This window comes from Mesocricetus auratus, unplaced genomic scaffold (assembly GCF_017639785.1).
Source record: "Mesocricetus auratus isolate SY011 unplaced genomic scaffold, BCM_Maur_2.0 Super-Scaffold_100010, whole genome shotgun sequence".
In the NCBI taxonomy this organism is placed as follows: domain Eukaryota; kingdom Metazoa; phylum Chordata; class Mammalia; order Rodentia; family Cricetidae; genus Mesocricetus; species Mesocricetus auratus.
Genome location: NW_024429194.1, coordinates 64,846,323 through 64,869,493, shown reverse-complemented (window position 1 = coordinate 64,869,493; position 23,171 = coordinate 64,846,323). Strand labels below are relative to the sequence as shown.

General features: G+C 44.6%; 1 protein-coding gene across 2 annotated transcripts in view; it reads left to right on the top strand.

Moving 5' to 3' along the window:
- Positions 1-623: 623 nt before the first annotated feature.
- The window catches only part of Scn8a (sodium voltage-gated channel alpha subunit 8), a 163,516-nt gene continuing 140,968 nt past the window's right edge, over positions 624-23,171 (top strand). For both annotated transcript variants that reach the window (XM_040753785.1, XM_040753786.1), the window contains exon 1: positions 624-741. The gene's annotated coding sequence lies outside the window, so the exon portion shown is untranslated. The remainder of the gene's footprint in view (positions 742-23,171) is intronic.

Here is a 23,171-nt window from a genome sequence, read left to right as displayed (position 1 = left end):
CGACAGTCTGTGCTGGGCAGCGTTAGCAAAGTGTAAATGCCTTTCCCCTTTAGTCTCTACAATAAAGCCATCTACAATAAAGCTGTGATTGACTGCTCCCGCCTAGTGACAGAGCACCGAGGTCTGGACAGATTGTCACCCACCATTGCTTAGTTAAGAGGTGCTATTCCGTCTCAACTGAATTTGCATTAGAGACACAAGGCTGGGAGTTCTCGTCTTCACCGTGTAGATCCTCAGGCATGTGGCGGAAGCAGTGAAGAGGCTGATGCCAACTTCACCGAGCAACCCTCTGAGTTTGGAGAGGGTAAGGTGACCTCTACGCTTTCAAACCCGAGGGCTGTCAGGGAGCAGTGTCTCTGCCACTCAGATCAGGGCCCGGTCCTAACACTGGATGCCATTTGCTGCGTTAACGACTACCGGGTGACCATGACCAAAGATCAAGTCGTTCGGCCAGAAACTTCAGCTGCGGTTTCCCGATGACCGAGTGTACCCAGGAGCAAGGAGAGACGATCAGGGCCGCACAGCGTTTTTCGGGTGTCGACGCCGCCGGTGCTGGCGGGGCCGGCGGGGGCGTCGCGGAGGGAGGCGGGCCCGGGGACGCTCGCAGGAGCTCGGGCGCGGCGCCCCCTGCCGGCTGGGCTCCGGCGAGCATCTAGTCCGGAGCGCGGGGACGCAGGCCGGCCAGCTGGTAGCGAGAGGGCAGGCGGGCGTGCGGGCGTGCGAGCGAGCGCGCCCGGCAGGGTAGGTGGCCGCTGGGCGAGCGGGCGCGGGGCACCGGCGGGATGGCGGGCGGGGGCAGACGAGCGGGCAGTGGGTGGGCGGGCGGGCGCGGAGGGTCGCGCGGGGACCGGCGGCGGGGGCGCGCGGCGGCGGGGGCGCGCGCGGCGCGAGTCATCAATTATGCAAGGGCTCGCACGGCGCGGGAGGGGGCGGGCGCGGGGAGCGCACCAAGATGGCGCCCACCGCAGTCCCGCCCGCCGCAGCCTCGGCGCCTCTGCAGTTCGGCCGCGCCTCCCGGGCCCCGCGCTAGGGCCGCCGTCGCCTCGCTCGCCCGCCCGCCCGCCGCCGTCGCCACAGTTGCCGTAAGTCGCCTCGGGGCCCCCGGCCCTGGCGCCGCTCCTCGGCCTGGGCTCTCCCTGTCGCCCCGGGACCCTGGAGCGAGGCTCGCCCCTCTCCGCCCGGGGCTTTGCCGCAGAGCGCGCGGCGCGACTCGCGGGCCGCTGGGCTCGCTCACGGGGCTCGCGGGGGCTTGAGTGGTCGTCGGGTTTCTGTCCTTCGTGTTTTGGACGGGTGTTTGGAAGTCTTGCTTCCTTCCGCGGTGTTTGCCTGGGGTTCCCGAGGAGGATGGGGGACCACCGGCTCACACCCTTGGACGCGCTGCCCTCCGGGTCTCCGGGTCGCGCCGGGGACGCGGGCTTACCCCCGGTGGCCCCGTCAACGCTGCAGTCGGCGTCCAGCCCCTAGTGCTAGCCCGACCCGGGCTCTCCTGCTGCTCTGCAGCCCCTCAGCTCTACCCCCTCCCCCAGTCCTTACTGAATCCTCCCTCATCCGGCTCCACATTGCTACCAACTGCAGAAGCCGGGGGACTCCGGGGTTCGTGGGGCAGTCAGGACACCTCCTGTCCTTCACTGCCTTACTCGGACGTATCAGTTCCCCCTCTCGTCAGGGTGCTCGAGGCCGTGTTGGAGCCCCCGCGACCTTCTTGGCAGGCTAGGATTCCTGCATCAGAGTACATCACTTTCAGAATATCCCCTTCCCCCACCCCCACCCCTACGCCACCCTATGCAGAGCTTGTTCCTCTCCTTGCTCCCTTCCCTCCCCCACCTTACCACGGGCAGCAGCACCCCGAGCTTCGCGTTAGCGTTGGGATACCGAACTGTCTGCCCAGCTCCACAGCTTGGACCCTTCCTCTCTACTTCACTCTTGGTACCCAGGGGACCGCAAATCTCTGCATTTCTCCCGGGAGCTCCGCTCCATCCTCTCCATTGCCCGCAGCAACCACCGGTGGAGACTTGGCAGTTAACTTTCCGGGCGGTACTGGGGGCTGTCAGACCCCTTCAACGTCCCTAGCTTAGGGTGGCGTGGGAATCGTTTTTCAGCCCAATAAATAGGAATTCTCCAAACTGTGCGTTCCTTCCAACTACTCCACCCTATGCCCTCTTCCTCACACTGCGGTTTCTAAGCACGGGGAGGAATACATTTTATAGTTGGAGGTTCCAAGATTCGCACCAGTGTTCATAATCAATGTCATCTGTTGGGATGGAGGGGCATAGAAGAAACTTTGGATTGCATCTGGCCAAACTCAGGGGCAGGGAGAAATAATCATGCTGCATGCTCTGCCGCGCAGGGGGAGCTCCTTTTAATGCACAGTGGGCATCCAGAAGGGCCGGAATCTGGAGCAGGAAGTGTGGGTGAGGGCTTTTAGGGCAAAGGGGGAGTGCTTTTTTATAACTGTTTTCTCGAGTTTAATTAAGCTTAGAGATTCTTTAGAGAGGGGTACATGTGTTAGGACTGAGGGATGTTTAGCTTTTCAAGGAGATTTCGGGTGTGGTAGATGTTTCATCTCACAGGCTCTCTCCCCTTTTTTCCATGTGCATTAGGAGAGATGGGGGAGGGTGCCTTTTTCTTTCCCCAAAACTGTTTTTTTTTTTTTGATGTGTAATGCAAATGGCTGGACAGCAGTACTACCTACCCATTACCAGGACCGCAGGACTGGGGATTGAGACTTGAAATGCTGAAAGCTTTTTAACGTATTGTCAGTAACCTAGCTCTTGAAATACTGCAGCATTTTCCTTTGGAACTCATGACCCATAAGGCCTTCAGTTCTCCCTGAGAGAGGATTTGATTGCTGTGTGTGGGGGTAGCGACGGTTTGGTGTTCTGTGAGCATTCTGTCTGTCCTAGAAATGGAAGCTCTCTAGAGAGGGCTGCAAGCATGTTCTGTGTTCTCAGAACATCTGATGTGTGTGGATGTGATGTCTCTTACTGGAATATGGGGGGTATTGTAAAATTCATGATGGTGCAGGCCAGTTAGTTACTGGTTTCTTGGGTCAGTTTGGGAGGCTGGCTTTATATGCTTTTCGTTTTCATTTGAGGTTTTGTCAAGTTTCGTACAAATATTTGGAATATTTTCTTTTAAATTAATAAAGGGTAATGACTTGGAATATAGTATATTTGGAAACAAATAGTCATATAGTTGCTTCCTTGAAGGAGGATCCTCAACAGTTCTCCCCACCCCCCTCCGTCTTGCATTTTCTCTGGCTTTATGCATGTGCTGGAGGGACACTGCCGTGGTGCTGAATGGACAGCTCCCGGGCTTGTGTGGCTGCAGTCACAGGCTGGAAGGGACTGGCTTTCCTGGGGACTGGCATTTGCCTGTGCATGGGCAGCTGGGTTGTACTTGAGGTTGGAGGTCTAGTTATCACACTTTTCTTGCTCCCACATAGCTCCTCTTTTTGGTGTCCCTTTAGAGGCAATGTTTTAAAGGCTGCGACAGACCCATAGGTAACACATGCATTCCACTGACTGCATGACTTCAGCACATTCTTGTCATCCCAAATAGTAAGAAACTGTTAATATTACAGCAATTTGGTCTTCACCAGAAGTAACTAGATAGCTTCCCAAGTTAAGCTGAATCTGAAGGGCATCTTTACTAGGTTGATGTGAACAGTGAGCTGGGAGAGGGACTCAGCAGGCTAGTTTGTAATCCATTGTGTCACTAGGGTATGTTGGTCTAAAAAGTGTTTAAAAAGCATAGGTTAAGAAGGGAGAGTATAGTTTCCAGCATGTTCAGCCTCCTGCCTCACCTGGGAACCTTTTTAATAGGACACTTCTGCTTTGAGTATCTTGTTGGTAGGGAACTCACTACCATAGTGGATGAAACTAGTTCATCCATTGTGGTTGAAATACTTTAATCTCTCTTAAAAAGTAGCATTTATAACATTGATGGACATACATCAGAACTATGTAAGGGGCAAATGTCTTTCACATGCTTGCTACCAAGAAAATTAACACAACGCTTTGTAGTGAACATATAAGACACTCTACCTATTTGGAGAGAATGCAAAGAAACATGGCTGCCTAAAGTAAGAGAAGGGTTCTCTGAATGGAAAGAAAGCTGCCTTTCATGTGCTGAGGTTATGTAACAAGTTCTGGAAAGTGCCTGCTTTACTTAATGACCGTTTCGCCCCTGTGGGCTATAATGAGAAGGCAGAAAGCCCATCCTGTAGAGAAAGCGTTAACAGTGTATCTAGGGTGGGGGCAGTTTTTACAGTTATAAAAATAACACACACTGGTTGCAGGAACAGCATGGAAGAAAGTCCTCCTGATTTTTACATGCTCAGCAAAAGCACTAGCCACGTTTGAGTGCACTTTTTCAATTTCAAGGTGCACTTGCAGAAGTTACTGGAATGACAGTTACTTTCAAACTGTATCTTTCAGGCTCTTGAACTCACGGTCTAATAGACTCAGGGACTCGGACATTAAGTTGTTGCATTTCTGTTTACTTTTCCCCTTAATCCTTTACACAATTTTCAGAAAGCTACCTTTAATATGAGTGAATTTGTCCACAGAATAAACCCTTCTTTTCAAGCCTCTTGGTTAAAATGTAGCAAGTTGACTAGAGGAATAAAGAGAATGTTTCTCAATTAGTGACTTGATGACTAGTGTCACCCTGTGATTCTCATATATAAGACACTGTATTAGAATGGACACAGTTGCTTAATGGCACCAACTTAGAAATAATGCCATGCTCAAACACTGTGGCTGTAAAGAGTGAAAGGGAGAAAACAGAACTGTGGCTTATTGGTTGTGGAAATGTATGATTGTCAGGCTGAGCCCAGTGATTTTTACCTAAAAATAGTTTGTAAAAGGGTAAAAGATAAATATAGGAAAAGAAAAGAAAAAGGAGAAGGTCTCTGAAAATTTTTTCGTTCCTTTGTAGAAGTTGTGGAAACACAGCTAGGACACACAGTTAAATACTATGTCATGGATTGTGGAGAAATGACCCAACCAGTTGCCATGGTTACTTTTTTTCATAGGTAAGAAAAGGCAGGAGACCTATGGGCATTGGAGTCTGACAAAACTAGGTTCAAATCCTGACTTGGCTCTTTACTTGCCCTGTAACTTGGGGGAAGCTATTCTAATTTCTGTGGTTTCAGTTGCCCTCATCTATGAAAATAGGAATAATAATGTCTACATTGCAGTATTTGTGGGGATTAAATAAAATCTGTTTCTGAGATTTAGCAGACTAGAGGATATTTACATGTGTGTCTTGATTTAGTTATTATGTACTCTATTAAGTTTCAGTGATCTGAAAAGCAGACAGCTCCTTAATGTCAGTCTGGCATAGGAGGTGGGGTCTGCAGGTAGCTTAACCTGCATGAACACTGCTAGTCTCAGAGGAGGAAAATATCATATGAATATGTTTGCCAGAGTAACTCTTTTCTTGTTCCCTCCCTAAGCTCTGGTGGCTCCTATCCACAGGACTGATTTGGCACTCGCAGGCCCAGAGGTTGAGGCCCACCATTATTCTCACACAGGCTAGCTCTTATCAGCGTGATGGAGTTTGGAAGGGCTTCTGTCTTTATTTTAGTTTACTTTGTGTGTGAACTTTGAACAGCTGTGTCTGAATGGGCATCACATTAGGACTCACAGGTGACCACCCATCTTTGGTCTTTATTTCTGTTCACCAAAATTCAAAAATATCCTTCTATTTGGTGATTTTTAGAGCTAGGTTAGGACAGATATTGTTCTGTGTTACAGCTTAGGAGACAGGGTGCCCAGAAGGTGGAGTTGTGCAGGCGTGAGGACGATTTGAGAGGAGAGCACAGACTACTGGGGTTGGTTGATCTCTACCTAAAGATTTTTCCCATTAAATGGTGTTACATTTTGATGTTCACAAACCAAGTGAAATGAACAGTTTTGGTTTATTTTAAGAAATTATCATTATCCTAGGTAGCTAAACATATCTTAGTGAGTGGGCACAGTGAACGACCCTGAGATAGGCAGAAGGAAGGCAAAAGTACCTCTGAAGAGCATTTTAGAAGAGTGAGGGAAAACGACCCGGAGAAGTGTCAGGAAGTAGTTGAAGTAGCATGCATTTTCCTTCTGTTTCCCTCCTAACCTTCAGCCCCCACTGGAAGTCAGAATGGAGCTCCGTTTGCAAGGGCTTCACACCTTTGAGAATGCTTCTCCTTGTCCCTGTGTGTTGCACATAAATACCCTTACGTGGTGACCCATAAATGCTCTCACACTGCCAATATGTGTTATAAATGGGGACTGTAGGGACGTTCGGCTGTTGACCCCCGGAATATCTTTGTTCATGCCAGGTTGGAGCTGGTGCAGGACTTGGAGGGCAGAGACGCTGGGGACTGGTGAGAGATAGAGCTTGAGTAGTTCTTGGAAGCCTTTAGGCTAGGAGAGCTCAGGTGAAGGGGATAATGGCCAAGGTTTTCCTCAGGGTAGAGATGTGTCACATCAAGGAAAACTGGCACAAAACCAGAACCCGAGGGTCTAAGATAGTGCTTTTCAACCTGTGGGTTGCAATCCCTTTGGGGGTTGCATATTAGATATCCTGTATTTCAGATATTTACAGTAGCAAAATTGCAGTTACGAAGTAGCAATGAAATAATTTTATGGTTGGGAGTCACCACAACATGAGGAAGTGTATTAAAGGGTGAGCCTTAGGAAGGGTGAGGACCACTGGTCTAAGAGATGCTCTTAGTTTGGACCTGAAGGTCTGCTGGGCCTGGGAGTTGATTTGGGGTCGTGTGTGTGAGTGTGTGTGTGTGTGTGTGAGTGTGTGTGTGTGTGTGTGTGTGAGAGAGAGGGGGGGGGACTTGACTTGTTACTGCAGAAATTTGGGGGTCTTTATAGCCTTATGATGCTAAGGAGAAGCTTCCTGTGTCCCTGGGGCTTGTCCAGGGGTCTAGGAATGGAGAGCACTGAATCCCTCAAAAGCCCCATCAACCGACTCCTTCCTTGCTCAGTGTGGCTTGAGTCCCAGGCAGTGGAAACAAACAGAAGATTTATGAATTGCAGTTACTTGTTTTCTTCCATGCTGGTTCTTAAGCAATAATTAGCATTTCTACCAGAGTGAACTTGGGGATAGGGAAGGTCAGTTAGGTTAATTTTAACGTTTAGGTAATAATTGATAATGAAAGAGATCAAGACTGCTTTACCTGTGAAAAAGCAGTCCATTTTCATGTATTTTTTCCTGTTTTATGTGTAAAGACAGTTATATACTGAACCCCCAGAAGCTTAGGGTTCATTGCAAACCGTTGTGAAATAGCAGTTGTCTTGTTTTGCTGACAGTGGTTCCATGAGTGAATACGGCTGTCTGTCATATGGCTAGCTCCTTGTTCAGGAGTTCTTTAATTAAGGATAATGTAGTGAGCTCTGGTGCCACATCCACTGCTGCCTTTTTGTCTTAACAATAAGCTGAATAAAAATGATTTTAAATGAAAACAAATTAGTACATTTTTATTAAACTGCAGAGGAATATTAAGCAGGTTGGAAATGAGCCTGGCAGAACTTTCTCGGAGATCAGAGTACCCAGAAACCTCATTTGCTTCAGAATTCTCAATTGGATTTCCTCAGATTTGCTGTAAAGAGATGTGACCCACTGTTTTTTTTGGGGGGGGGATGCCTCTAGCATAATAGGCATGCTTTAAAGCTTGGCATTGGGCTGGGGAGGAAAGTGTTGGGAATGTTTATGGAAGGATGGGAGAGGTACAGCAGACAAGGGAGGTATAGTGTGAACATGAGAACTGCTCACACCTAACGACAAGATGTGTACTCTCCTGAAGACTCCTATGGGTCCATGTCTGGCCTCATGTCTGGACAGAGCACGGACCCTTAGCAAGGTGGAATGCTGCTGTTTTATCTTAACTTTACAGCACATTGTTTCCTTCTCCTGATTTCTGTGTTGGGAAAACTGGAGGACATTTTCTTGCTTTATGGGAAAAGGGGTAACTTTTTTGTTTTTGTTTTTTTTTTGTTTTTTTGTTTTTGAGACAGGGTTTCTCTGTGTAACAGCCCTGGCTGTCCTGGAACTTGCTCTGTAGACCAGGTTGGCCTCAAACTCAGAGATCCACCTGCCTCTGCCTCCTGAGTGCTGGGATTAAAGGCCACTACTCCCAGCTGGGGTAATGTTCTTAACCCCTCAGTTTCAGTCATTATTCTGAGAACCTCTCCACAAAAACATTCTTGGCGTTCTCATTTCCGCTGTACTTTAAAAATCCATCTTCTGCATTTACTTGCTTGAATAGTTGATGGAGGCAGAGGGTTCTGTCTCCTAGCCTTCGTATGCACCCCATAAATACAGCTGTGAGTACTAGTTGGGCACATACACACAGTAGCCCTTCCTGCCCCTCCTTAACTATTTCTGTCATCTTTTAGAAAGACTTTTTAAAAAATATTAATTTATTTCATATGTATGGGAGTTTTGTCTGCATGTATGTCTGTGCCATGTGCTTGCCTGGTACCTATAGAGGCCAGAAGGATCCCCTGTTACTGGAATTACAGATAGTTGTGAGCAGTTATGTGGGTGCTCGTAATTGAACCTGGGTCTTCTGGAAGAGTAGCCAGGCTGTTCTTAATGGCTAAGCCATCTCCCCAGCTCACTTAGAAGGGCCTCAAATCATTTGGTGATTTGATCACTTATTAAAGACTATCTAGACTATTATGATATACATAATTCCATGTTTTCCTTTTATTGATGAAATTGTGTTCTACTGTTTTGAGTTATTTAATGTAAACAATTAGGGTTTCCATTAGTGAGTGTAGAGGAAGTCACTCATGGTCTTGAAAAGTCATGAAGTACAAAGAAGAGTGTAGCAGGCGCTGAGAGCTAGCTGTATGAATGACCTCTCTATATTCTAGAAACTTATCTGGTTAAATAAGTAGCAAACAAAATATTAAATAAGAATAGATTTTCTTAACAGTTCATGATTCAATGATCAAAAAGGGTTTAATTGCCAACTGAGTGGAATAGTTGGCAATTAGTTGATCTACCTGCTTCCCAAGATACAGTCTCACTCTGAAGCCCGGTGTTCTAAAACTCACCATGTAGTCCAAGCTCACATCAAGCTCATGGCAGTCCTTCTGCCTCAGTCAGCCTTATGAGGGCCACCATGCCTGAATAGAAAGTTGACTTTCCAGAAAACTTCAAACCAGTTTGCTCAGAAGCAGGCTCCTGGAGGATATGTGCTCTGAGCTTGCTGCGAGTCAGAGTGAGAATGTAGAGTGTTTCGGGGAGTCATGGGCAGTCGAGGTGGACTGGGTAGAATTCCCCAGGTGCAGGTAAACCTGCAAAAATAGCAGTGAGGTAGGCAATGTTAAAGGCTTTTCTGTCAGTGGAGAGCAGTTAGAGGAGTACTAAATGACCCACGGTCAAAGCCATGGCGTCTTGTAGCAGTGTTTAACAGGATGGCATGCAATGAGGCTCGGACTGCCAAGTGGCTGGCAGTTTGAGTTGGCTTTATTGGTCAAAGCTTGGGCTTGTGATTACGTGAGCAGGATGGACAGGAAAGAAAGTAAATAGATGTTTGAGTGTGTATGCCGCATGGATGTTTTTGTTTAGGTAACATTTCTCTCTCTCTCTCTCTCCTTTGGTTTTTCGAGACAGGGTTTCTCTGTATTGTTTTGGAGGCTGTCCTGGAACTCGCTCTGTAGATCCAGGCAGGCCTGGAGCTCACAGAGATCCACCTGCCTCTGCCTCCTGAGTGCCGTGATTAAAGGCGTGTGCCACCAATGCCCGGCTCATTTTTCTCACTTTTAAATGGTTTTTCTGCAGGGTTTTCCCTTCTCATGAGCTTCTGAGGTTTGTTGTTGTTGTTGTTAGTTTTGTTTTGGTTATCTCTGTCTCTGAACTTGTTTAATTCTTAGACTCTCCCTGGTGAAGACCATCTGATCTTTGCAGGCAGGGCTCTGCTTTATGTTGGCATCCCTCTCCATTTGTAAATCATTGTTTCAGTTAAATATTTAAGTTGTACTCTATTTAATGTGAGTATGCATATATATGTGGGGGTGCATATGCCATGGTGCACTTGTGGCAGTCCAAGGGCAGCTTGAGGGGTATGGTGATCCCTCCACCATGTGGGTGGGTAGCCATCAGACATAGGAGCAAGTGCCATCTTACCAGCTCTTCATTATGCACTCTCCCCTCTTCAGTTATTATTGTTGCGTGTATATTGCTAGTTGAGTCCATTTTGTGTTGCCTCTATTTTGTTTTTGGGGCTGAGTGCTTGGTATTGAATAACCAGGTAGGTGGCTGACCATTGATGGTGCTCCCACAAGTCATTAATTGCCTGTAGCTCTTCATCTGGCAGCGGGGCCTTGTGAGATTTCCCCCACCCACACTGGCATGTCAGCTGGTGTTGTCATTGTTCAGGTTTGTTTAGGCAACTCTTTGTTCAGATTTTAGCTTCCTGGTCCTCTGGCTCATGTGGTCTTTCTGCCCCCTCTTCTGTTCAAACACTTTTAACATACTTTTTCTCTTGATATTCTAAACTAACCTTCAGTCTGGAGGATAAGGAATAAGAATCACACATCTTTTCATAGGCTGGTGACTGATGGAGAACTTTGCTTTGCTGAAACAGATTTCTTTCTCTCTTTCTTTTCTATTGTTTCCTTCTATTCCAGATAGAAGTGAATAAAGGTCTAGAGGTAGCCACTAAAAAGTATTTAGCAGTTGAGAACAGAGGGAAGAGGGAGACATCTTACTCATGCTGTTACTTTCAATCAAGTGCTTAGTCTTGAGCTGGCTTGGGTGAGCCCTCCATATGTAGCGTGGCCACTGGCCCAGCAAAGGACTTGAGTGTAATTTGTAGCATGGGCATACTCAGGGACTTAGCCTTGCTCTTGCCTCCTTGTAGTAAAGATTTTCAAGTAAGAAAAGAAAAGAGAAAACAAATATTTGGAATATCAGAATGTGTATATCAGAATAATAAAATACATTTAAAGAAAAAGCACACCAGAAATGTGCCTCAGTAAAAAAATAATCTCATTTGTTAAAATTTCTTTCTTTTTTTTTTAGCCACTAGAATTGCTTGAATAACTTGAGCCCTTGTGAATTCCCTTACATCTACCTTTTTGTGCTCAGACAGTTGGCAGTGACCCCCGTGGCTTGCTGTGGAGCCAGGAGGACAAGCCAAGTTCATGAACATGATGTCAACAGATTTAGCACTCTGTGTAGGGGCACGGGCGTCCTTGCAGCCCTTCCAAGAGGTGCTTGCACCTGCCTCCTAGTTAGGATGCACAGCCCAAGGCATCTGAACAGCGGCAGTCTGAAGATGCTCTGGAGTTTGACTGGACAAGGCAGGTCCACCTGACCACCTGCAGGAAGGAGGGGGCAAGCTGCTGTGTTAATCTATGTTCTATTGCAAGGAATGAGTAGTGAGCTGGAGGTGTCTTCCCAACCTCTTGTTTGTGCTGTTTCTCCTTTCCTGTCTATAGAAAGGTGGAAGAGGTGGTGTAACACACAGTGTGACTTGTAACCATTCAGGGGCAGCTTGAATGGTTTCACTTACCTCCCTAGAAGATTCCCCCATAGGTGCCCAAAGAGTATGTTTATGTATGGTTTAAAACTTCTCTGTAGATCGTTGGTATCAAAAAGTCCTCAAAAGCTTTACAGGGCAAAGCAGAGTCCTTTTTGCTCCTGTGTCCTGAGTAGATTCTAAAGACTTGCTGTCAGTTAGCCCTAGTGGTCCCTGTTCTCATTTAAAACAGGATATGCTTAGCCTGAGTCTTGAGGGCTGACATGCTTTGTGCCTGCTGGTAAATCTCCAGTTGTCTTCATCCTTGTAACTTGTAGGGCTTGTGTGTATGCACAAGGTTTATCTCCTGTTCGTTGGCAGGCTGCCTTCTGGTATCTGGTAGTAAGGTGTGGACTGGAAAAGCCCAGAGTGGTGCTGGGAGAACTGTGAGGGTTTTGTAAAGGCAATCCATTCATCCCCTGGTTGTGACCTGTTGCAAAAATCTCAAAACAAAGTAAAGCTCTTCAGGAAGCAGGGAAGTGTCTGTCACTTTCCAGTGGGACTCCAGAGTCAGCAGCTCCTGTAGGTTCACACACACTTAAGAGTGTGGAGTTGTAGGGTTTCCTGAGTTTTTGGTTCTAGTATTAAATCACAGAACCTAGTAGGAACTCTTTTGTGGTGGTAGTCTTTGGGGGTGTATAATTATGAAAAACCAGTGGGGGATCTGTAGATTCCAAGGCATGGATGGTAGTCCAAGTTCTGGGCCAGAAAATATGGTTTTAATGACCAAAATTGAGGGATTAGAACCCTGCACTGTAGTTCAGCCTTGTGCCAACAGTGTGCCTGTGACAGCAGGAACTCCTTACAGTCTGGGATCCTTCCTGTTAGGGTTTTGTCCCCAGAGAAGGCCGTTTCCTTCTCAGGAATAGAGTCAGTGTGGCTAGTGTCTAGAAAACTTCTGAATCTAGTGTAGAGACAGTGAGCACACAGTTTTCACTGTCCTTTGTCACGCAGCTTTGGTTTTCCTATTATTTTTAAATTTGTCAACAGCAACATTGAGAAAGAAGTTGTTTTTGAGTTAATAAATATGTAGATATGTAAGTACAACTACTGTCATGCAGAGAAAGTTCTGCTACTCCCAAAGTCCCTCTTGTCCTTTTGTAGTGTGCCCAATCCATCACTCTTGGTAAGCTCTGCTTGGTTCTGTGTTCCTATGAGCCTACCCTTCCCAAATGCTGTATACATTGAACCGTGCCGTAGCATCTAACTTCTTGAGCCTGGCCTCTTATGTTCAGAATAATACTTAGTGATTTTTGTTGTACCAATCAGTTCTTTATTATTGGTGAGTAGTATCTTACTGGATGTAATTGACTTGTTTGTTCCATTGTGTCTAACATTGTATTTAATAATTTGCTTATTCATCTGTGGAAGGACATTTGAAGTGTGGGATGTTCCTGGGCTGTTGTGAATAATGGCTGCTATACAGGTCTTTGTGTAAGCTTAAACTCATATTTCCCAGAGGTAGTCCCTAAGATGGGGAATGCTGAGCTGGGTAGTGGTGACACATCCCCTTAATACCAGCACTCAGGAGTCAGAGGTAGGCAGATGTCTGTGGGTTTGAGGCCAGCTGGTCTACAGTGAGTTCTAGGACATCCAGGGCTACACAGAGAAACCCTGTCTAAAGAACAAACAAACAAACAAACAAACAGGCTGCTGGGAAGTATAGTAAGTATATGTGTGTCTTTTGAGCTGTATAGTGTGTGTAGGGTTTGAGTTGTATAGTGTGTGTAGGGTTTGAGTTGTATAGTGTGTGTAGGGTGTGCATACATGTGTGCACACCAGTTTGTGCAAGTGTGAAGGCCAGAGGTCAACATCAAGTGTCCTCTATCACTCTCCACCTTATTTTCCTTAGACAGGGTCCCTTACTGGACCTGGAGCTCCCTGACTGACTGGACTGGCTGGCCAGCTAACACTTCCTGTCTTTGCCGTCAGTGCTGGGATCTCAGGTGTGTGCTGCTGTGCCCAGCTTTTTATGTGGATGGTCTCATGCTTGCATAGCCTGTACTTTAAGCTACCAAGACATTAAGGATAAAACTGGGAAACTACTTTCCAGTGTGGATATATCATTGTGCATCCCCTCCAGGAGTGCAAGGGAGCTCAGGTGCTCTGCATCCTTGTTGTTTGCATTGTCAGGATTGGTTTGGTCATCTGTCCATCCATCCCCCCTCCACTCCACCATCTTAATAATAAGGAATCAGTAGTATTTCATTGTGGTTTCAGTTTGCAGTTCTCTAGTGGCTAATAATATTACATATCCTTTTGCATGCTTGCTTGCTGTCTGTGTTTGTGGTGAAGTGTCTGTTCCACCTTTTTGCCCATTAAAAATATATTGGATTTTCTATTGTGAGTTTTGTTTTTATGACTTTAAAAAAAGCCTTTTCTTAGATTAATCATGTGGACGTATTTTCTCCCAGTGCCAGCATTTCTTTTTCTCCTCCTTTATAAATGACAAATTAAATTTTTTTGATAAGTACAACTTTCCCATTTTTCTCCTTTATAGGTATGTCTTTAGTGGCATATTGTAAGCCCTTTTTGTTTAACCCAGGGTGTTGCACCTAGACCTGTGATTCAAGAGAGTTCCTTTTGTACAGTATAGGTTTTCTGTGCTGTGTGATTTCATATTTCCTCACCATTGTGGGGGAGATTACCCTTCCCCTATGGAGTTGGTTCTGTACCTTTGTCAAGTCAGTCGGCTCTGTCTGTGGGTCTTTCTGGACCGTATGTTTGTACTTTCACATGCCACTCTTGGTAACTGTACTTTACAGTAGACTCTAAGGTCATACGAATTTTCCACCTTTGTTCTTCTATTAAAATTGTTGTGGAAATCAGACAGAATTAGTTTGTATATATCAGCAAAAACTCCTACTGGAATTGTAGGACAGAACTGTATTAAATATATAGATCAGTTTGAGAATTGATTTATTAACTATATCCAAGCTTCTCATCAATGAGTGTGATATATTTCTTCATTTATTTGGCTATTATTTGACATTACCATTTTGCAGGTTTAAATTTTTCTTATTATATTTTATTAGTGCACACATGCCATCATGCACTTGTGGAAATCAAACGGCCACTTGTGGGGATCAGTTCTCTCCCTCTACAATGTGGGACTCAGGGATTGAACAGGTTTTTAGACTTGGTTGCAGTTGCCTGTACTTACTGATGCATCTTACCAGCTCCCATTTTGTAGTTTAAGCATGTAGATTCTGCACATACTCAAAATTTTTAGCTAATGTAAATGTTATTATTTTAGGTTTCAGTTTCTATTCATTTCCTGAATGTGGAAGCATAATAGAACTTGTGTCTTACAACTTATAAACTCACTTGTTAATTCTAGAAGCTGCTGTAAGAGATTCTTGGTTATTGAATAGTTTGTGAAAAGTGACAGTTTAATTTCTTCTATTTGGATTTATATATCTTTTCCTGTTTTTTATTGCAAGCATCTTGTAAGATATGGATGTGGGCCTTCTTCCTGCTCTTAGGAGAACGTGTTCAGTTTTTTTGTTTTGTTTTGTTTTTGTTTTTTTACCATTAAGCTGGTTCCTGTAGATGCTCTTACCAGGTCAAGTTCTGTCTCTTGATGATGTGTTGAGAATGGATATTCAGTTTTGTCTAGTGCTTTCTTTTTGCCTGTGTGAATTGCTATGATCATCTATTTATTTGCTGTGTTTATACATGCTTTGTGCTGCTTCTCAAATACTGAAGTCTCTATATTCCTGGATGAATTACACTTGTTTGCAGAGTGTTGGTCTCATATCGTTGTACCAATTTGTTAATATTTTGTTGAGCAGTGTGTAGTGGCATACACATTTAATCTCAGCACTTGGGAGGCAGAAGCAGGCAGATCTCTGTGAATCTGAGGCCAGCCTAGTCTATATAATGAGTTCCAGGATGGCCAGGGATATACAGAGAAACCCTGTCTCAAAAACAACAGAATATTTTGTTGAGTTTTGCATCTACTTGAGAAAATTGGTCTGTAGTTTTTAATGTTTTTTCCCCTTGAATTATCTTTGTCAGGGTTTGGTATTGATAATATTAGCCCTTGGAACATTTTATCAAATTCCTTCATTAACTGTTGGGTAGAGGGCTAGCAAGATGGCTCAGAAGGTACAGTGCATGCCACATGAGCACAAGGACTGTGTTCAGATGTCAGCCCACATGTCAAAGTCAGGTGTGATGCTGTGCTCTGTGCATCTATAACTCTAGCACTACGGTTGAGGCAGAGTGAGGTGGCCTTGTGAGCTGAAGTGGCTGAAGCTAGCTGAAGTTCTAGCTCCAGCCAGAGACTTGGTCTTGAAAAATAAAGTGGAACAGCTGTAGAGATGACTCTGTAGGTAACAGTGCTTGCTTTGTTACCTGAGTTCAAATCCCCAGCCCCCATGTAAAACCTGGGCTGGGGAATGTGTGCCTGTAACCCCAGTAAAGGGTGGAGGCAGGAGGATTGCTGCAGCCTGCTGGGCAATAGCCTAGCTCCAGATTCAGTCAGAAACCCTAGCGTAAGGGGATATGACAGAAGGTGATACAGCAGGACATGTGATGTCCACTGGCCTCCAGTGAACAGGTCTGTGCACACGTGTATGGTTATATCACACATATTCACACACACAAAATGGAAAAAACTTTAAAAATACTAAAAACTTGGTAGATTGTGGTGGAGGCAAACATCCAATATTGCTTACTGTCCCATCCCAGGTACACACATACACACACATGCACATGTATGCACACAGACTCATACATACAAATAAGTCAGAAAAAGAAAAACATAGTTGGTAGACCTTTCCAGTGAAACCATCTGTCTTTAGTCACTGTTCTACTGCTGTGAAGAGACACCATGGCCATGGCAACTCTTATGAGAGAAAGCATATAATTGGGGCTGGCTTACAGTTTCAGAGGTTTAGTCCATTATCATCACGTCAGGGAGCATGGCAATGTGCAGGCAAGTGCTGGCTGGAGCAGTAGCTGAGAACTACACCTTGATCATAGGCAGAGAGAGATACTTTGGCTTGGCCCACCCCCAGTGACAGGCTTCCTCCAACAAGGCCACACTTCCTAATCCTTCTAATGCTTTCAGGTGGTCAGGTGGTACGGCTCCTGGTGATGAAACATTCAAGTATGTGAGCCAATGTGAGGCCATTCTCATCCAGAACACCACACCATCTCAGCTTCAGTTTTTCTTTTACAAAGATTTTTAATTACAATTAGATTTAAACAGCAGCTTAGAATACTTACATCTTTGGAGTGGGTATTTTGTTGTTTTCAAGGCATTGGTTCACTCAATCGAAGCTGGGCAGTTTACATGTGTGCATTTGTTTGTTGTTGATGGTTTGAAGTCTGTAGTGATGTCACTTTTATTTTCATAGACAATTCTTATATTTCTTTTTTTTTTTTTTTTTTGCTTTTTTTGAGACAGGGTTTCTCTGTAGCTTTGGAGGCTGTCCTGGAACTAGCTCTTGTAGACCAGGCTGGCCTGAACTGACAGAGATCAACCTGCAGGCGTGCGCCACCAACCCCCGACCAATTCTTATATTTCTAATACGTAATTCTGAGTAAACTTGTTCTTCCCTCTCAACTGGAGGAAACTTGCATTGTTGGTTGGGTCTGCCTGTTCTCTCTCCAGTCCTCTCTCCACCTCTCTTCCTCCTCTCTGTCCTCCCTTAGTCTTTGAAGCAGAGTCTTGCTATACATTCCAGTCTGGCCTTGAACTCACAATCCTCCTGCCTCAGTAATCTAATGTACGTTTTTAATAATATGAATTTTGTTCCAAGTACTACTGTGACGGAATTTGACAAATTTTGATAATTTGAGCTTTTAGTTTTTATTTTCCTTGAAACTTCTGTGACCTTAAATTTAGTTATGTAGTTTTGAATTTTCTTCAGTCTTCCTTCCTTCCTTCTTTCCTTCCTTCCTTCCTTCTCTCTCTCTCTCTTTTTTTTTTTTTTTGAGACAGGGTCTCTCTGCATAGCTCTGGCTGACTGGCCTCAAACTCACAGAGACCTGTCGGCCTCTGTCTCCCAGAGTACTGGGATTAAAGGTGTGCGCCACCATTGCCTGGACACTAATTTTATCTAATTTATCTAATGTATGTAGTCTATCATACATTTTATATGAGCTCAGTGCTTTAAAATAAGTTTTGAGTTTTGACCCAAAATAAGGTCTGTTTTGTTGACTGTTCCATATGTCCTTGAAAAGAACATGTGTTTCTGTTGTTAGGGAATTCTCTGTGGGTATTAGTTATACCCAATTTGTCGATGTTCTTTTTCAATTTCCTTGTATCCTTGGTTATTTTCTGTCTGTTTCTTTTAGGGATTGTGGAGAAAGGCAAATTGAAGTCTTGCACTGTAGTGAGTCATGGATTTGTGAACCACTTCCCTCACTTTATCAGTTTGTGTATTTTAAGACTCTTTTGATATGCACATATATGCATACACATATACATACACTTTAGATTTTTGTGTCTTTTTATGAATTGATCCTTCGTTATTATTTAATGTCTCTTTGGTGGTTTTCCTTGCTTTGGAATCTAAATCTGATACTATTATTGAGCCATTCCAGCTTTCTGATGATTCATAGTTTCATGATATTTATTTTATCCCCTTTTTACTTAAACCGTCTTTTTATTTAGAAGTAATTTCAGACCCATAAAAAGTTCTAAAAATAGTAAAGAGGGTTCCTGAATCCTTAATTTATATAACTGTGACACATTTATGAAAGCCAAGACATTTACATTGATGTAATATTGTATTACTAAGTAATAGATTATTTTCTAATAGTGTCATTTTCTATTCCAGTATCCAATCATATAATTTGCATCTTTTTTAGTTTTGTTGTGTTTAATGTGGGTTTTCTAGTAGATAGCATATAGTATGTCCTATCTTTCTGTCTATTTCTGTGTTTCTCTTTTCTATATGGGAAAGCACATATATGATAAGGTGTTGCTGACCTTAAGTAAAATGCTGTGCAGAACAGCTTTAGAATTTATTCATCTTGCTTAACTGAAAATGTGTACTCCTTGATTAATAACCCTTATGACAGTTTCTATTCTAATCAGTGGGTTTTAATTTACATTAAAAGAATTATTAACATTTAATTTAGGTAAACTTATCGTTTGTTCTGTGTTTACACACACACACACACAAAACACATATTAATTTGTATGTGTGATTTTAGATTTTACTTTCTTTTCTTTTTGAGACAGGGTTTCTCTGTGTAGCCCTGGCTGTCCTGGAACTCACTCTGTAGACCAGGCTGGCCTTGAACTCAGAGAGATATGCCCGCCTCTTTCTCCCCACTCTTACTCTATCCCTTTGCATAGTTTCCTTAGTGTTACACTAGAGCATCATACACATATTTAAATAGTCAGGCTACCTAAAATTAATATGTACTACTTCAAATGGAATGCTGATGTGTCCGTTTCACAAGGCATCTTTACCTTCTCTCTTATGTCTTACATTTTTCTGTTGAAAAGCTTACAGCATTGGACTTTATATCCTCATTCATATTTTTAAGAACTTAAGAGAGGTAAAATAGACTCCTATATTCACCCAGATAGCTTTCATTTCTAGTGTTCCTATCCTGAAGTTCGGTTTTCTTGTAATTTCATTTCCTTCTATGTGAAGTTTTTTTTTTTAAACAGAAGGATGTTAATTAGGGAAAACAAAGCAATGTAATTTGAAACTACTGATAAAGATCTCCATTGTATGATAGTATGTGAAACAGCTTCATTTAATTTTTTAACATTTTTCTTTGTTCTTGAGGATATCATACATGTATGCAATGAAACTTGATCATATCCACGTCATATCTCCCCCTCAACCCTTCCCAAATCTTCCCCACCATGGCCCCCTCCAAATTGTGTGTGTTTGCCCTGTTTCTCTGTCTTTTACTCTCCATAACCTACATGTGTATGGGTGGGGGGCCATCCACTAGAACATGGAAAGTCTACCAGTGGCCATACATTTAAAAAGTGATGGCTACCCCACCCCCATGGCAGCTGTCAGAGGCCAGTAGCTCCTTAGTAAGGGGTGGAGTCTGTGTTGGAGTTTTGGCTGGGTTGATCTATACAGGTGCTTCAAGTGCATGAATTTATGAGTGCAAGAGCCAGTTAACAGCACTCCTTCATGGCCTCTGCATCAATTCCTGCCTTGAGTTTTTGCATTTACTTCCATGGACAAGGACCGCAAGTTGTAAGATGAAATAAACCTCTTCCTCAATTTGCTTTTGATCATGGTGTTTAATCACAGCAATAGAAACTCTCACCAAGAAAGAAATCAGTAGTGAGTCATGGGATTTTGCTTTAACAGGCCTGACCTTGTGTTTTTGGGAGCATTATAGTAGCATTTGAACTTTGGGCTGGAGAAGCCACTGAGAGCTCAGTTCATTGGGCTGTCTTGTGGGAGAATGGTAGATACGAATGATGAGAACACTGCAGACAATGGAGGCCTGGCTTGTGACGTTTCTGAGGGAAGCAAACACTCTATCAGGACTGTTTATGTGATATATTGAACTAAGAACCACCAAAGCAATCCCTTTGCTTTTCTGGGACAATTGATACCAGACATTTGGGGCTGAAGAATCACCTGTGATTAAGAAGAGACCAACACCACTGGGGTGGAATCTTCTAGAAAGTGCTTTCTCAGAGTTAGCACACAGAAGCTGCAATCCATAGGGAGCCAGCCAATTCAGTACCTTGTGCTGGGTACCAATCTTGGTAAAGTGTAAAAGTCTCCCATGCAGGGTTCTGAAGGCATGAAGGGGTCATGGAGAGCAGGTGAGACTTGGCACTGTGAGAGATGCGGTCTCAATTGCAGTGAAACCCAAGACTGAAGGAGTCATGGAGAAAAGCTGAGAAGACCCTGCCCCATGTGGCAGGGTCACAATCCTTGAATGAGCCTGGGATAGGCTACTGGGGAAGCTGCAGCCTTGCTGCTCTGCAGACATGAGCATTTGGGAGATACCAGTACCTCAGGACAGCCACCAAGGACAGCAGCAGCTGTGGAGTGGAGCTGGCTTGGGCCTGTGGGCCACTGTGGTGAGCCACTTGGGGCCTAGCTAGCAGATCTTGAGCCTGAGCTCTACCGTGTGACTTGAGTGTGAGTGTGCCCTGGTTCTTCCCTTGTGAGTAAGGAAGCTTGTAACTGGTGTTGATTTTACAGGAACCACAGCTAGGAGACTCTGGGCTTTAGAGAGAATATGAACTTGGAAAGAGATTGTGGCTATTTCAAAGAAACTGAACCTTCTTATTTATTTATTTTGGTTTTTTTGAGACAGGGTTTCTCTGTATAGCCCTGGGTGTCCTAGAATTCACTCTAGACTAGGCTGATCTTGAACTCAGAGATCTTCCTGCTTCTGCCTCCCAAGTGCTGGATTTAAAAGTGTATATACACCACCACTGCCCAGTTTAGAAACTGAATTTTTAAAGTGTATGGACTTTTAAAGATTGTAGGACTTTAAAAAGTTGGAATGTTTTATATTGTGATATTAATATGAGGTTGGGGATGAATAAGAAGGGATGGGTTAGGGTTTTAACAGTATTATGTGTATCAAGTTGACAGGGGTTGATCGTATGTATTTTGAGGGTATGTTCATGTAAGGTATTGAACTTGGGTCTATGCACACCAGGCACGTACTTTTCTGATCAGCTATACCCCAGCCCACTGTTCTTACTTTTTCTTGTTTTGTTTCTGCGTAGTCCTGGCTTGCCTGGAACTCGATTTGTAGATGATTCTGGCCTCTAACTTGTGATCCTTCTGCCTCTGCAGGAATTACAGGCATGCATCACTATGCTGGGCTCTGTTCATTTACCCCCCCCCACCTGTTGTTTAACTAGGATATTTTTTGCTGTCTATCTTCAAGTTCATTTACTCTTCCGTTGTTTTATATGTATATGTATGTATGTGATTTAAAATTTTTTTACATTGATTGATTTATGTGCATGTGTGTTGGTTGGTATGAGTGAGTGAAGATAAAAAGGAAAAGAAAGGCCATGACTGCTCCTAGGTATGGTGGAGGAAAAAGTTTATTGTAGATATGTGGGGGTGAGCATAGTCAGAGGCCAGGACAGCTGGGCGAGTCCAGAATGGATATGACCAGACTGATCTATGCCATGTGGGGGTGGGGTCAGGGGAGTCAGATGCAGCAGCCAGGAGGCCCAAAGTACAAAGAGGGTTGATAACAAAAATGGCTGGTTTATATAGGGAAGGGCAGCCCAGCCCCTGGGCTGGACAGGTCAGGGTAGAGGGTGGGGCATGCCAGCCAGGAGGGCCCTGTAACCTGTAGGGACTCGGGATGCAGGGAGAACCTGGCATGTTAAATAAGTTCCTCAGCCAGTTGTCCCAGGTTATGCTGGATTATGTCTCAGGTGACTGCTGTGGTTTACACGGTGATGCAGAGGACACGTGCAGGAGGAGTTGCTCTATCCTTCCACCTTGTGTGCTACAGAGGTCTCTCAGATCAGCAGGATGGCAGCAAGCACTGTTACCCACCAGGCCTTCTCACTGGCCCCTTAGCCTTTTCAAAAAGTTTAAAACATTTTTCTTTGACAATCTTTACATGTGTATAATGCGTTTTGGTCATTTTACTCCCTAATACCTCTCTCATCCGCTCACATCCTGTGTGAGCCCCTCCTATTTTAATGTCTCTTGCTATTTTGGTTTTATGTGACCCTCTGAGTTTAATTAGAGTTGCTTGTATGGGCGTGGTTGGGGGGTAACTTATTGGAGCATGGAAATGTTACCAGTGTCATCACCACTGAGGAAAGTCACCGTCCCCTCCCCAGCAATTGTTGACTTCCGGTCTCTCCTCAGGGAGGGTGGGGCTGGAATGTTGGTCAGCCCAAACCCCATTAGGGCAGGGGCCCACAGCTGCTGAGTCCCGAGAGCTTGAGCGCAGTGGCCACGTGGAACCCAGAAGGCAGCATTTGTCAGACAGGGAGTGTTTCTTTCTTAGTTCATTGTGCAGCCAATCCAGTTCTACTTCAGTGTCCTTCTGCTTCTGTGGGCTAGAGTTGGCGTCACTTACCTTTTAAATCTCTTAACCTTAATACCGGTCAGTGCCAGATCTGCTAGCAGTGTACTCGAGGTCCAACTGTGCAAACCTCTGATTTACTCTTGGGGCAGGGGTCAGGGCATGATATGTAGCTGGGGTACCAGAGTTGACAGTTTTGTTGAGTTCCTTCTTCCTGTTGTTTCTCAACTTTCCCTGAGCAGTAGTTTCCCCTTGCAGCTCCTTGGCTTGGAAATCCTGGATTTTTGTCCCCCCACCCTTTCTTTTCCTGAGGCCACTTGGGAACTACACAAGAAGATGAGAAAGAAATCCCAGGAGTCTCCCTGTGCCTTTGGGATGTAGTTCTCCTGTCAGAGAGCTGTTCTCATCTGGCTGTCTTGTGACCACCGCTGCCTCAGGGAAGGCGGAGGGAATGCACAGTGTCCTTCTCCCACAGCCTTGCAATCCTAAGTGAAGGTCCGTGCACGGAGCTTTTTCTGTCTGCATCTGGAGTATGGTTTGTGTTTGGGTTGACCTTTGAGTCCAGCCTAGGAGATACTACAAATGAAAAACAAGCAAACCAAGGAACAAAAAAAAAAAAAAAAAAAAAAAAAGAAATGGCATTGTCACAAGAGAAAGTTTTCCTGCT